Source organism: Myotis davidii, unplaced genomic scaffold (genome assembly GCF_000327345.1).
Source record: "Myotis davidii unplaced genomic scaffold, ASM32734v1 scaffold313, whole genome shotgun sequence".
NCBI classification, from domain to species: Eukaryota; Metazoa; Chordata; class Mammalia; order Chiroptera; family Vespertilionidae; genus Myotis; species Myotis davidii.
Window position 1 is genome coordinate 1860113 of NW_006286275.1, and position 17015 is coordinate 1877127.

Here is a 17015-nt window from a genome sequence, read left to right on the forward strand (position 1 = left end):
AGCAGAACACAGAAAACTTCTGGGTTTCCTAAACACCATCCTCAGGCTCTGAGGATGTAAGACTAAGTCTCAATCTCATTTACATAGGTTTTAATCTCAACCAATTCTAAGTTACTGCCCTGCCTTACATTCTCAAACCATACTAGACATAGTCTTCAGAATTTTCTCAAGGTATATCCAAATGTGCTTTTCCAAGATTCTCCTGCACCAGTCTCCACCCCCCTAGAGGAGGAAACAGGGATCCTCAATTCTTGAGGACCCAATCCCTGACTCTTCCTTTCTTTATCCTCAGTTTCACCTCCCAGCAGGGGCAAGGATTCGCCTTTGCTCTGCTATAAGATGAGAATTTCCCTGCTGGTATATGTTCTTAAATGAAAATGAACCTTCGTCAGAATAGCAAATAGTTTGAGGCGCAGCAGATGAAATTAGGGCTTCTGCTCACTCATTGTAGGAAGTGGCATCTCCATGGGTCAATTTGAATATTACTCTTTTATTAGATAGGATATATATACATAGATAGATAGATAGATAGATAGATAGATAGATAGACAGACAGATATAGATATAGATATTTAAGAATAATAAATCCCTTGTAAAGAAAAAAAACACACTATATACCCTTTTCTTATTTTGGATGATTTAGTAATATATATATTGATATGGCTTCAGTCATTCTCAAACATATCAAAAAGTCTTTGAAAAATCTAAGGTAAATCTCCTCTTTAGATATTTTTATGTATAAATACTTGAATTGGGTAAATATATCTGACAAGTAGAGCTAAGATTCTAATGGCCAGCAGCAGCAAAACCAGATAAATAGCCCTTCCTAGCAATGTTGTCTTAACCTACAGTCCTCTCCAACCATTTGGGTCTTCTTAATTTTAAGACACATTTTGGGGGTTTTGTACATGCTGTTCCCTCTGCCTGAAATGCCCTTCATGCCCTCCTCCCCATATCACAGAGTTTACATCTCCCTTCACTCAGGTTTCTGTTCAAATGGTAGGCCATCAGAGAAGCATTTTCTGACCATACTTTATAAAATAGAATGAACCTCCCTTCAGTCTATACCCTCTTGTCTCCTTTATTTCTCTTCAATGTGCCTGTTACCTAACAGAATAAATATGTATGTATCTGCATACTATTTTACCTACTAGAATGCAAGCTCCATGAAAGTAGAAACATGATCTGTCTTTGTTCTTCTTTATTCCTAGCCCATAAGAAATACTTGTTGAATACATGTAAACTCTACATAGTACCTACACATATGATTGAATACTTGGGAGCATTAAAATATATGGGAATATTATTTAGGTTAAGGATATATGGTAAAAGTAAATTGTTAAGATAACTATCAGCTAATAATAATACAGGATACTAGCAGGTTTGGGGGTCCCTGAATAGTCCATATTATCTTTCTGTATTTATTAGATTAACTTTTTTTAACTTATTAGGATATGCCTTTCATTAACATTTTCCAGTTTTCTTTCTGCTTCTCAATATGTCAAATAGATTTTAAAACTATTTTCTAGATTATATAGTCTTCAATTATTTTCATAAAAATATGTCTTATATGTAAAGGCAAACCATATTCTACTAAATATATTCTACTAAATATGACCTCTAAATGTATTTATTTTTTTAATTTATTTTTATTGATTTCAGAGAAGAAGGAAGATAGATAGAAACATCAATGATGAGAGAAAATCATTGACCTGCACACCCACTACTGAGGATGGAACCTGCAACTTAGGTACTTGCCCTTGACTGGAATCGAACCCAGGACCTTTCAGTCTGCAGTCTAATGCTGTATCCACTCAGCCAATCCAGCTAGAGCTATGACCTACCATATTGCAGGACATAAGCAATCTTTTTAGATTGCATATTTAAAAGAAGGAAAAGCCACCTTTATGATTAATAAAAAAGTAGTGTTCAATTTACTAGCATTTATATTAACCTACAGTGAATTGAAAAAAAATAGACTAAATTATCACTATGACAATACATTAGAGTGACAGAACACCTTACTCTACTTCATATGTGACCCCCAGGGGGAAAGCAACCCCTAAACTTGATTAACTTTTCTAAAATTTTCTGTAGCTTCATATCAACTTAACACTTCTTATTTTACATTTAGGTAAATATTTTTCTTTCTCCAGTTTTCCTATCTTTTGAACACACTGGCCTCTTCCCATAATATTTAACTAACAGCCATAAAATTTATTATGGTATCATAAAGCCAAGAAACCCCAAAGTCAACTCATTTCTTAGAAATACAGGCTCAAAGAATGAGGTAAGACAATAGTAAATGTTTTGTCCTAGGATTATATTTATAACAAGTACCTGTCTTTTTGTTAGGAACTACAACAAGGGATTTGATGGGCTTAGTGCAGTGCCAATTATGTGATGAAACACACCTGGTGGAAAAGCAGGCTCGCCACCACTTCTTCCGTGTCTCCTTCCTCTAAGGTTGAGAGAAAAACTTGATCTCATGTATTTCATTCAATCCAATGTCATTTACTGAGTGACTGATTTACCTCTTGCTTATTTTTTTTTCTCTTTATAAAGTTAACATATATGCTTATTGTAGGAAATACAAACAATTAAAAATATTGAGTACCAATGCCATACAAAACCAGGAATTATCATGGTACCTACTTCGTATGATAGCCAAGAGCATTCAAGGAGTTAAAACAAGTAAAGTACTTTTCACAATGCCTAAAATTCTGAGTTTTTCCATAAATGATATTTGTAATAAATATTGCCAATATTATTGTGATTATATCTGGATACATGACCTAGAATAGCTACTGAAAAAAAAATATACCTGATGATTCTGTTTCCTTATTTGTGAAATAAGATAAAATGAATAATTCAAAGTTCCAGGAACATAGAGGATTTTCTCTGGAGCAACTGAGATCTGGAAATATTTTCCAGAGGTCCCTGCAAACATGAGACAGGCATGAGCGAGCCCTTATCCAAATCATCAGAAAAGATTAAAAACACCATAAACATTTAGAATATGAAGAAAATAGTCTGCTAGGATAGCTAATTATAAGTATTTTATTTGGCAAACTAGATAAATGCTTTAAAAAATTATAGCATATTATATGCCATGGCTTTTCTCTTGCTCACAATATGGTAAATATTACTGTAAGTTTCAGCAATTCCTCTTCAAAAAACCCACTTTAATTTAAAAAGATATATGCACCCCTATATTCACTGCAGCATTATTTACAATAGCCAAGATATGGAAGCAAGCTAGGTGTCAATCAATAGTCATTTGGATAAAGAAAATGTGACACATAAATACAACGGAATATTACTCAGCAAAAAATAAAAATAAAAAAGAATGAAATCTTGCCATTTGCGACAACATGGATGGACCTAGAGTATTACACCAAGTGAAATAAGTCAGACAGAGAAAGACCATATGATTTCCTTTACCAGAATATGTGAAATCTAAAAAAAAAAAAAAAAAATTAAAAAAAATGAACAAACAAAACAAAAAAGACGCATAGAAACAGAGGACTAATGGTTGCCAAAGGAAGAAGGCTGTGGAATGGGTGAAAAAGGTCAAGGTGAATAAGAAGCACAAACCTGCAGATAGCCACAGAGATGTAATATACAGCACAGAAACATAATCAATAATACTGTAATAACTCTGTACGGTGACAAATGGCTGCTAGACAGTACAATGATTACATCATGAGGTATATAAATGTTGACGCACTATGTTGTACACATGAAACTATAGTATTGTACGCCAACTATGTTAATTACTCCAACTTTCTTACATGTATTAATCAGTTCAATCCTTACAACCAGACAAGGCAGCCATACTATTATTATATTCATTTTGCAAAGGAGAAACCTGAGAAAAGGAGAGATGACATAACCCCCTCAGGATCACACAGGTAGGGCAACGATTTGACTCTGTAACCCCTACTCCTAGGTAGCCTGACTCTGCAGCCTCTCCTCCTAACCACTACACAGCACTGTCTAGATGCCTTTTAATTATATTAACTAGTGGAATTGCTATTCATTACTGATTTCCACAACTCTTAGTGGAAATTGTATTTATTTCATATTTATTCTATAAGATGAGCCAAATAAAAAAAAATCACACACAGACATAAAATCGGGAAACAGAACTGCAATGGCAGTGAGAGCATTTTTTATGCTTAGAGCAGGCAGGAGTTAAAGTCAGGAGTGTCAAAGAAATACGGATGAAGTATTCAATTGGCAACTGGGGTTGGGCCTCTTATTATCCTATCAGGTAATATACTAAGTGTATATGTGGGATTATTTAGAGCTACCCAAGAGCTGTGCTCAGATGAATGCTTATCCCTCACTCCTCCCTAATATGAGTCAGGATATAAGACATTACTCTTAGAAAGCCAACAAGTGTAGACAGTCTTTCCAAATAGCTCGTCCAACTTCTACAATTCCATATTAATTTCTCTTTAATTCAAGTCTCTTTCTGTGCTGCTACAAATACTATTTAAAAGAAATGGCATTTGACCAATTTTTCCCTCTAAATATAAGAAGGCTCACCCAATTTTCCCAGGCCCATACTTAACGGCTAATTAAACGGAAGATGTTCCAATTTTTACAGAAAATTTGTAAGATCTGTATTGCATTAATAAGTTGCCTTTAACTCTACTTTCTATAGTTAATCAAAAATACTATATTCCTCAAATGCTTGTTGAAGAACTGTAGTTTTATAGGCAAAAATATTAAAGATTTTGGAAATTATAAAGCACTTTTTATAACTTTCCAGGGTCACCTTACACAGCCAGGTAGCTCAGGCAGCATAAACTCCAACAACTGCCTCACCCATTAACAATTTTAATAGTAATGTAGATGGCATATTGCATAGAGTAATTTTTTAGAAAGCACTGAAAAGCTGACAATAAATCTTTTATAAAAGTGCATATTTAAATAAACATTACATGAACAAGTAGATTAACAACAAAACTGATTTTAACTTTCATATGAGAAGTATGAAGTTATTTTTCAGCCTTCCTATCAGAAAATTTTTTTCTTTTTTCTAAAATACCTGTTGGTTTTCCAAAGATTTGGGCTTCTCTCTCACTGCATTCACACTAGTATGGATGCTGTGGAGACCCATAAAAACATTTCCTTGTATCCCAAATGGCCCTCTTATTTTGTTTTCCTGGTTGGTTTGTTTTTTTCGAGGCAATATCACATAATGGCTGGTTAGCAGTCCCTCTACCAAGTGGCTGTTTTTGGTGTTTAACAGGGAACATGATTCTCCAAGGAGCCATGCTTAAAGAAACACAATAGCTACCTACATTTATTTTAGTAGCAAACTCTCTAAAGCTAAAGTCTGAACTGTGCCTGTTAATGAACATCCAAGAAATACTTTAAGAACTACACACACATGCAGCTTCAGACAACGGGAAATAACTGAATAAGAGGAATCACACACATTAATCCATGACATTAATTAGATTTGTCAATAATTTTTTACATGTGGAAGAATTAAGAAGCAACTTTTAAATATGAGTTAAAACAGGGCCAGATTTTAGAAAACCAACATTCCCAAACAGCTTCAAAGCCTGAGTCCAGGCCTGGGGAACCACAGGTCCAGTTGTCCGACTCTGTTTTTAACATAGCAACGGGGCAAGTCTGGTTCACAGGATTCCTAGCCCAGAGCACATCACATGACTGGTCTCATTAGCCTGTTTTCTTTAATCACCAACTGCTAATCATCTGCATATGGCAACATAGTTAAGTGCCTGTTATGGACTAATTTGTGCCCCACCCTCCTCCAACATTTATATGTTGAAGTTTTAACCCCAGGACTTCAGAATGTGACTGGATTTTGAAGTAATTAAGATAAAAGCTATATGGGTGAGCCTTAATTCAATATGACTGGGATCCTTTTAAGAAGAGGATATAGACATCAGACATGCACAGAGGTAAGACCATGTCAAGGCACGGAGAGAAGATGGCCATCAACAAGCCAAGGAGAGAGGCCTCCGAAGAAACCAACCCTGCCACACCTTGATCTCAGACTTCTAGCCTCCAGAACTGTGAGAAAATAAATTTCTGTTGCGTAAGCCATCCAATCTGGGCATGGTACTATGACAGTCTGAGCAGACTAATGCAGATATAGGTCTCTTTCACCCGACTCCTCTCCCAGGACACATCCCATGACCAGTCTCAATAGCTTATTTCCTTTAGTCACCTGCCCACTTGATCATCTGTGAAGGGCAATATAGTTAAGCTGGACTTGAACCCATAGCATACTTGCAACTTCAGACAACAGGAACTAACTGAGAAAAAGGAATCAGCAAAATATTTGGGAAGATCAAGAGCTAAACTCTTCGGTGGTTAAGAATTTCACATAGTTCTAGTTGAAATCCACACACACAAAGAAAGGAAAATTATTCATCCTATTTACAGTGACAGTATTGTCAACAGAATTCAGGCAACATTTTCATCTTTGTTTTCTATTTCTTACAAATTATTTGTCCTTTAGTCTTGATAAATAAGTACTTTGTGTGGGGGAGTCTCTTGTCTGATAGTGTTTCTAGAACATAAGTATACTGCAATTCCATGGGTAACAACTAAGACAAGTGCTCTAATGATAATCCTGTATTTGAAATGGAAACTCCATGTCTTAAATTACTAAGAAAGTACTTCAGAATCTAAAGGGCTTGTAAAAGCTATGTCAGCACTGTAAAGTCAAATCCATCCCATTTACTCATATACAATTGCCTAATATAACCTATTACTAAGATCATGAAAGGGGAGTGCAATAAAATATCTAGGTCCATAAAAGCTTAGTGCTTCAGTAAGTCATTGGGAAAAATGATTCAGTGAATCATGAGAGACCCCTATTGACCTTTTTGGGTATTAGAAGTAACCCATCACTCCTTTAGGCAAAAGTTTGTCTGCATTCCCCTGTGCTTGAGGAGCATTTGTTAAATCAAAGATACCTGAGATCCTGGCCATGTTTTGTCTTTATTTCCCAGTGCTTAGCCCTGAGCCCAAACTACTAGCAATCTAATAATATCCATTTGGTAATATTGAATTATATTGGCTAGAAGTGAATTGTTTACAAGTAAGAGGCTCCCTGATTGTGGCTCGGGAACCTAACACAATTCCAAGAATAGGACTGGAGTTGGGTCTCAGATACAACTGGAACCTAGGATGTGAATGCAGTCAGGGCTCTTTGTTCATCTCTTTTCTTGGTTCCTTTCTGTTAGTCTCTTTCATGTGGGAAACTTTATTGCCTTCACTATCTGATAAACATAGACAGAGAACCCCCCGCCCCCAAGGCTGGGTGCCTTTGAAGCCCTAGCAGAGGTCAGCTAGGTGCCACCTCTGTTTGTCCAGACAGTGGTAGCTGAAACTACTCCCCCATTTATTGTTATGTAAATCCTTGCTGATGGGCTAGTCTGCCTGTTGCCAGGGGTCACCTGCCTAAGGGCTATGCTATGGGTGCATCCCAGAATCAATAAAAGCTTGGTGAGGCCTGAGCACAGAGGGGAAGTCCTTCGGGACTTGCCGCCTGGTCCCCCAATATTGCAAAATTATCTCTTGTCTTTTCATATTCATTTGTTGTGCAGCTCCTCTTTCAGATACCGAACCCTACTCCACACAGAACGTGGAAGGAGTCTTACTCAACACTTTCATTTCTTCCCTCTTGTCCATTTCTCTACTCCATACAAAAGAAACAGGGATACTAGCATAAACAAAATTTTAATGTTGCAGTTTGTCACTATGTGTAGAAAGCTGGCTTTCATTGATCTCCAGTCCAGATCCTCTGGTGGAAATTAAGTGCAGAAGGTTACAATAAAACAATATTTTAGAGGAAAACAATGAGCAAGCATTCTCACTGGAGTCTGTTCTGTAAAAGAATCAATGAATGAATAAGTGAGTGAGTGATGAATGAACAAATAGATGTTGTCAGGCACCAGGATATTAAAATAGCTTAAGAATACAAGAGCATATAAAAGGATTAACTTATTATGTTACCTTACTGATTCGCTATGTCAGATGGCTGTGAAGGGTATATATGTAATTAATTTGGCAAGTGATATATTATAATATAGTGGGAAATTTGTTAGCAATGACAATGCCAGAAATATTAAATAAACTATAATTCCATTCATAAACAACTATTTTATGGTGAAACTGAATTTCGTTAAAAAAATTAAAATGTGAACATTCCCTTTCTTTCCAAAAAAAGTTGACAGATATTTATTTAAAATACTAGAGGCCCAATGCACAAAAATTTGTGCACTCAGGGGGTTTCTCAGCCCAGCCTATGCCCTCTTGCAGTCTGGGACCCCTCGGAGGATGTCCACCTGCTGGCTTAGGCCCAGTCCCTGAGGGATCGGCCCAAGCTGCCAGTCAGACATCCCTCTGGCAACCTGGCAGCCCTCAGGGGATGTCCACTTACCAGCAGGGAGCAGACCTAAGCTGCAGTGCCTGGCCAGCCTGGGTGAGGGGCAGATGGGTATTTGTAGGCTGGTCACACCCACTTCAGGGTGGGTCCCCACTGGGGTGCCTGACCAGACTGGGTGAGGGGCTGATGAGTGTTTTCAGGCTGGTCAAGCCCCCCCCCCAGTGGGGACCCTCACCCCATGGAGGTTTGGCCAGCCTGGGTGAGGGGCTGATGGCTGTTTTCAGCCTGGCCACACCCCCTTTAGAGTGGGGGGTCCCCACTGGGGTGCCTGGCCAGTCTGGGTGAGGGGCTGAGGGGCGTTTTCAGGCCGGCCAAGCACCCCCTCTTGGTCAATTTGCATGTTTGTCTTTTATTCATGTAGATGGAATGAGCCTGGCTGGTGTGGCTCAGGGGTTGAGCTTCGACCTATGAACCCAGAGGTCACGGTTGGATTCCTGGTCAAGCCACATGCCCAGGTTGCAGGCTTGAACCTCAGTGGAGAGTGTATAGGAGGCAGCCAATCAATGATTTCTTCTCATCATTAATGTTTCTATCTCTATCTCTCTCTCTGAAATCAATAAATATATATATATATAGTGAATTGGTTAGACTACAGTATTGGAATATTGGAGAACAGAGTAGAAGTCTTTTGTTTAACATCTGGTAAGTTTACCTTAGTTTCAAATGCGCTATTACTGTTTTTCTCCCATGCAGAAATAGCCAGATTGGATATGGATTTAACATTTTTTTGCATAGGATTCCTCCCTCTGTCACAAATATTTGAGACATGCCTTCTAGAGGTTTTCTGAATGTAAAACAATATTTCAGCATCATTCTGTAGCTTCTCAGTATAGGAGGTTCTCAAATATTAGTTGAAGACATGAATCTCCTCTGCTTATTTTCCCATGTCTCCAGGGATAAACTTAGGGAAGTTCCAATAATTTTTGAGGTAGAAAAAAAAAGATGATGACTAATGAATTATATAGAGTAGAAAATAAGAGACGTTATATGATCTCAGAAGGCATGGAATTCTATATTAAAATTCTAAATGATTGTATGGTAGATATTTAGTTCACACTTTAGATAAAAATAGGTGTCCAGAAAAGCATTGACTTCACAGAATTGAGATCTATTAGGTTTAAATTATTCTAGGACAACCGAGTGACTCCCTAATGTTCTTGTAAATCACCTAGAACTAGTAAATGTTCAAGCCATAGAATTGTGTTAGCAGACTAAATCATCATAGGAGTTCAGAAAATAGTTCAGTTCTTTAAAATCTCCAAGAATCTCAATATGTATAATTCTCCAAGAATTTGTATAAGAGCGAACGCGCACATTCATGCACACACACACACATGAACTATGTTATATAGCAAAAAAATAACAACTGAAAATTTTCCAAAGACCAACACACTAACTCATTCTAATGAAATGTAAGTGAAATGTCCACAAGGTTGACAAGAAAAGTCCCATTGCTTGGTATTCAGTCCCACGTTTTTCCTGTTTTCCTAGAATTGAATGTGGTAAGGTGAAAAATGTACTTAAGCACCTTTCTTGTGGATTTCTTATTTCGAACTCCCATTTTTCTTCCTCATCTGCCACACAATGGTCCCTTTAACAAAATAATCTCCATTTATTCAAGCAAAATCCTGGATTATGACTTGCATTTTCCTGTTTATAGTGAATAATAGGGCTGAGGTATTACAAATGCTACTAGTTTATCCTTTATAACTGAAGCATTTTAGTGTGGGGCATGATTTCTTTATGTAGAGATAGATTTCATCCCATTTCATTTTTCTAGTTCATCTGGAAAAGTGTAAATTAAATCACCCTTCTCTGACTATAACTTACATGGTTCTACTAACATAACTCAAATCAGGAATTGGGTTTAAAGATCCTGTATAATAAATCTTAGTTCTCATTTTCCAAATCCCATGAACCATCCAAATAAACTTGAGATGATTTGTTTAAACGTTCTCTTTCAGAGTATTTATTTAAAATACACAAGAACTAACATGCTATGTTATACTTAATTAATGCCCAACTAAATGGCTTAAATTATAAAACTGGCATATTTATCCAATAGTTAATTTGCCTTATGAAGCAGGGCATTAATTCAACATTTTTCATGGATTTTATGTTTAAATTACATTGTCAAATTGCACTAAGAATGCTACTAAGCTGTTAAATTTCCATTCTGAGTCAAAGATGCGGCTACTATTAACAGCTTAAACTCTGAGCTTTTAACAGACAATACTAATTACTCATTTTAATTTTGCATTCTTTCAGCATGTTGCTAATTTATTCTCCTTCAAAAGTGATTTTTAAACTATTTTGATTTCATTCACCATGTCCATTCAATGTCCACAATATTATACTGATAATTTAATAGGCCTAGGTTCCTGTCTTTACTTGCTTTGTTCTCTGATGTTATCATCAGAATTCAGTGCATGTTGATTTATTTGAGGTATTTGAATATAAATACCTTAATAATTTAAGCTTCTGATTTTTCACTTCATTTAGAACTAAGCTCAAATAAATTATACCAACATTCAAATATTCAATTCGTATATTGGGACTCAGGAAAGGTATTATTTAAGGAGACCAGCACTATCTGTTATCAGCATAACAAAGAAAAGGCAAATGATATTCTCAAATAACTTAATTAAACCTTTTAAATTTATGTTTAAATTAAATTTCCTAGGGTACATACCATATCCTTGGATTATCCATTATGGTTTTAGGTTTCATTTAAATATGCTCACTAGTTTATAAAGCTCACTAATTCATAAAGTCATACAATTTAATTACTCAAGTAGGAAATTTAATGCACACAATTCCATACAAGTGTTTTGAAAATTCTTACTCTTTTTTTTCAATTCTTTAGGTTCTTGAACAACTCATTTCTAAACACTAACATAATACTTTTATTGTTTTTAATAAACAGGTGTTGTAGAATTGGCTTCTGAGATAGTTTTTGTAATGTAAATCTAGCCTATTACAGTTTTCCACAGTCAGTTTGAGTTTTAAGTAAAATGAAAAATCTTACCATGGGAGATTGTGAAAGAAAGAGCATGGAGAAAGTCCAATTATTTGGATTCAGTGGAAAATAAAGGAGGAAAATGGAATCAGTTGTCTCATTCTTAATATTTTACTTGTAGGCACCAGAGAAGAAATTCTCCAAATATCTGTAATGCTTCTCAGATCAAATGTAGCTGACTTAGCTTAGACCAGAACTTTTCTAGGACTCTGAGAATTTGCAGAAATCAGGAAAATTATTACACAGTTGATAGAATAAGGACTGAGGGCTTAGGCCAATTTTACTTCCAAGCAAAGCTCTTTTCACCCAGATATTGAAAACAAAAATAACAACAAGCTTCTCCTAAATAACATTTGGATGCAAAGAATGCTAATGACAATGAAAACACTACATATCAGAATCCATGGGATACAATTAAGTGCTAGCCAATGGGATAGCACTTAAAAGTGTTTAGTGCTCTAAGTTTTTCTCTGATCTGAGAAAACTTATAGCACTAAACACTTTTAAGATGAAAATAAATAAATTTATGTCCCATTTTTAAAACTAGAAAAAGAACAGAAAAACAAAGAAAGCCAAATAAAATATTTTTTAAAAGTAAATAATAAAGAAAAAGCATAAAATAACAAGTCAGGGTATAGAGAAACAGTACACATAATTTGTAATTGCAAGTTCTATTTTTTGAAAACAAAAATATAGCCACCACAAGCTAAGATGATGAACAAAAAATGAAAAATATAAATAAACTAGAGTTCCTCAGCCTGGCCTGCACTCTCTCCAATCTGGGACCCCTTGGTGGATGTCCAACTGCCGATTTAGGCCCGATCCCACAGGGAACAGACCTAAACTGGCAATCAGGCATCCCTCTCACAATCCAGGACTGCTGACTCCTAACAGCTCACCTGCCTGCCTGCCTGATCACCCCTAACCACTCTGCCTGCCAACCTGATCCCTCTAACTGCTCTCCCCTGCCAGCCTGATCGCACCTAACCAACTCTGCCTCGGCACTGCCACCGTGGCTTTGTCTGTAAGGATGTCCAGAACGATGTCCAGAAGACATCTATACTTTTATTAGTATAGATAAGAAAGAAATGTCAATGGGAAAATACACATTGAAACCAAAGAAAAAAGTTTTTAAATCATTAGAGAATAACTTACAGACATCTGTACAAATATATTTTAAAAATTATATAAGAAGGATAACTTTCTAGAAAAATACAGACTACCAAATTTGACCCCATTGAAATTAGAATACTTTAGAAAACTACTCTTTAAAAAAGTAATAAAGTGAATCAGGAACTGTATTTGTTTTCTAGGGCTCCTATATTTATTCTCTCACAGTTCTGAAGGGCAGATATCTGAAATCAAAGTGTCAGCAAAATGTCAGTTCTAGGGAAGGATCCTTCCCCGCCTCTCCCAACTTCGATGGCTCCTGGCATTCCCTGGCTTGTGGCAGTGTAACTCCAATCTTCACCTCTATCTTCACACGGCCTTCTCCGATGTCTGTGTGTTCTCTCCTTTTCTGACTCTTGTAAGGACACCCATCAGTGGAGTTAGAGCCTAATCTAATCTCAAAATCTTACTTCAATTATATCTGCGAAGAGTCAAAAAGTCTTTTTCCAAATAAGGTCTGGGGATTACAAATTGAACATATCATTGGGGGCCACTATTCAACCCTCTCCAGGAAGTACTCCACAAAAATGACTGACCTCAAATGGTTTCAGAGATGAATTCTACCAAAGCTTCAAAGACCAGATCAACCCAATGGTCTGTAAATTATTCTAGAGAAGGGGAAAAAAAATTTCAAATTTCTTTTGTGAAACAAATATTACAGTGATACTTAAACCTAATAGATAGTAAAAAGTTAGAAAAGTATCTCTCATGCAAAAGCACTAAGTAAAATACGAGCAAACAAATCCAACACACACTAAGAAGTTAAGATCATACACAATGACTAAGTAGATTTATTCGAAGAATGAAAAGTGGTTCAATATTAGAAAATCCATTAATGTTATACAGCACATTAACAAATCTAAGGGAACATTCAAATGATTGGTGCCATAGATGCTGAGAAAGCCTTTCATAAAATTCAATACCCATTCATGAAAAAAATACTCAAAAAATAGAAACTGAGGGATACTTCAAACAGATTAGGAATCTAAATATAAAACGTTCTAACATTGTAAGATACTATGCATATTTTAGTCTTATAGTTGTTAGTGTCTAATGTAGTGGAGACATTTCCCTAAGATCAGGACTAAAACAAGTATGCTCATATCCCCACACTATTCTACATCATACTAGAGGTATTAGCTAAAATAAATTAACTAAAGGCCTAAGAATGGTTTAAAAAAGAAAAGTAAAATCATTTCTATTTGCAAATGATATAATAGTATGTTTAGATAATCTATGAATCAATCATAAAACTAACTCAAAAATAATTCAGTAAGGTAGAATATAAAATTGACATTAAAAATTAATGGCCTTCAAATATGCAAATACTAACCAAGTAGTGATATATGATAGAGAAACCCTTATTTATAACAACAACAGGGAAGATTAAATACTTAGGAATTAACTTGATACTAAAATTCATATGGAAAAACAAACATGCAGAAATACTCAGGAAAACACTGAAAAAACAAAAACTATGGGGATGGACTATCCCAATCAAACACTAAAACATCTATAATTACAACAGCTTGGTCCTGGATTATGAAGACATGAATAGCCAGTGAAATAAAGAGAAAACACAGAATTAGATCCAAATATATACATGTAAGTTTACTACATAAGAAAGGTGGCATCTTAAACAATCAGAGAAAAGATGGATACATTAATAAATTGTGCTGAGACAACCTGATAGTAATTTGGGGAAAAAGAAAATTATATCCATTATCTTGGATGACACATAAGAATAAACTTCAGCTCTGGCCAGATAGCTCAGCTGGGCTTTAGAGGATTGTCCCAATACTCCAAGGTTGTGGGTTCGATCCCTGGTCAGGGCACATGCAAGAATCCATGAATGAATGCATAAATAAGTGGAACAGCAATGGATGTTTCTCTCTCAAAATCAATAAATAATTTTTAAAAAATAATAAGCTTCAAGTAGATTAGGAATCTAAACATTAAATCTGAGACCTTACAAGCACTAGAAGACAACATGAAAAAAATTCCCTTTTAACTAGTAGGGAATGGTTTTCTGATGTTAACTCCTAACCCAAAAACAATAAGAGAAAAAAATAGACAAATTTGACTACATAAAATTCCTAAAAGAGAAAAGCACCTTTTCATAGCAAAGGACATTATAAAATCAAAAAGCAAGTGAAAAACTGGTAGAAAACATTTCCAACATATATTGCATCAAAGGGCTAAAAACCCCAAGTTATTTGTAATAACTGAAAAATTGAAGGACAAAGATCTAAAAATATGCTAGGAAAATGAGAACCCTCAATACATTAAAAATGCTCAAACTCACTCATAATTAGAGAAATATAAATTTAAATACATTTATTTCCATTCTGAGACACCATTTCAGAATGGAAAAGTTTTGAAAATATGAGAACATAGCCTGTTGGCAAGGCTGTGGGATAAATAGGGACACTCATACATTACTGGCAGTAATATATCTATGTACTATTTTTGCAAATGTTCTATAAGTCTAAATACATTTTAAAATAAAAATTGAAAAGAAAATAATAAAAATTCTAAGAAGTACAGGGTGATCTAAGCTGACATTGAATAACATGTAAAATGGAAATGATGAGTGTGTTTGAACAAATCCAACTTTGGAAAAGGTAGAAAAATCTTTAATCCATCACACCATGGAGCCAGTTACTGTCTTTCAGCAACAATTCCAACCTCTATGTTGGAGCTGAAACTCTGCAAACTACTTTTCCCAGACTCCTTTGCCAGCTCACCTCCTGTTAAGATTAGCCAATGAAGGAATACTGCAGTGGAGGAAAAACTGAAGACAACTGCAGTGAAGGAGAATTTGAAGAGTAAAAAAACTGCCTTCCTGTTTTCCACTTCCTCTCACTATTACCCCATAGCTGCAGACTGTTGTCTCACCTGGCTTCCTTCAACACTCCCAGCACCAGCTCCCCCTCAAAGCTCCACAGCATGAACCTGGTAATATAAGAACCCGCTAAGCAACTGTGTCATAGTCCAGGACGACCTAAGCACCTACCTGTCACCTCCACCTCAGCAGTCTGAACATCCACCAGGCCACACAACCTTTAGAGTTCTGACAGACACCCACCAGACCATGCCCCTCTTCAGAATCCCAGTACACATTGCATAGAGCTTTCCTAAGAGTTCCAAAGAATCAGCCCTGTTGAGCCCTTCCCTCAAACTCCTAGGTTCCAGAACCCACCTATTCCCTGCTGTTTCTCTAACTTCTTGATGTTTAGATACCTCAGTATGCCCTTTCACTCCTTAAGCCTTCCTACACCTGTGTAATGAATGTCTAGTCTACTCAATTTGAAATACCCACTATGGACTTTGCTTTCCAGTATCTGACAGACTGTTTTGGGAAGAATTTCTAGGTTGGGGGAAGGGAATGTTGTTTACAGTTCATTTATTCATTAATTTAATATTTTTTGGGCAAATAATTAGTCACCATGATATATAAAGATGAAAAAGTCATAGTTCCAGCCTTTAAGTGTGTGAGGTAAGTATTTGATCACCAAGCAGATAAGCTCTGTAACAGAAGAACACTTACAGTGCTAAGAGCGCAGGTGAAGAGGCACAAAGGTGCAAGAGAGGGCTTTCCGGAAGGGTGACATTGGAGTATGGCAGGTCACGTAGAACTCTCAAGGAGAGGACATCTTGTCAGAGGAAAGAATTTCTAAAAGAACTTAATAGATTCAAAGAATGCCCAATAAACTCTGTACAGAGGATAAGAAAGGGTCACAAATTGAAGTCAAACAGGGAGCAATAATCATCAAAGATCTTGAATGACACACTAATTTTAACCCTAAAGCAACGGAAATCCACTAAAAAATTTCAGAAGGTATTTCCTTCTTAACATTACTTATTCAGCATATTAAAAAACAAAGACATCCTTCAGCCCCTAGATCCACCTTCCAGAAGTGTTTCTTGCATATCATTTCCAGAAAAATTGGACCAAGGTATAAATTCATAGCAAACACTAATATAGATCTTATTAAATGCCAAAGTTATATTTATTAACCTATTTAATCCTTAAAACAGATCTATTAAGTAGTTACTATTATCATTTCCACTTACAAAAGAGGAACTTGAGTTAAAAAAGACTAACCAACTTGCCCAGGGTCATACTGCTACTAAGTGGTGGAGTCAGAGTTTGAACACAGCAAGTATGGATGGCTCCATAATCGATGCTGCTAACCACTATGATACAGAGACTATTATAGTTACATGCATTTGTATGGATGTTTGCAAAAAAACAAAAACCCATGAAATAAATATTCTAACACAAATGACTCATACTCCACATTTTACTCTGTGCCTTATTCATTCAATTAATGATATACCTTGAAGATAGTTCTATTTTGATCCACCTTTATCCTTTAT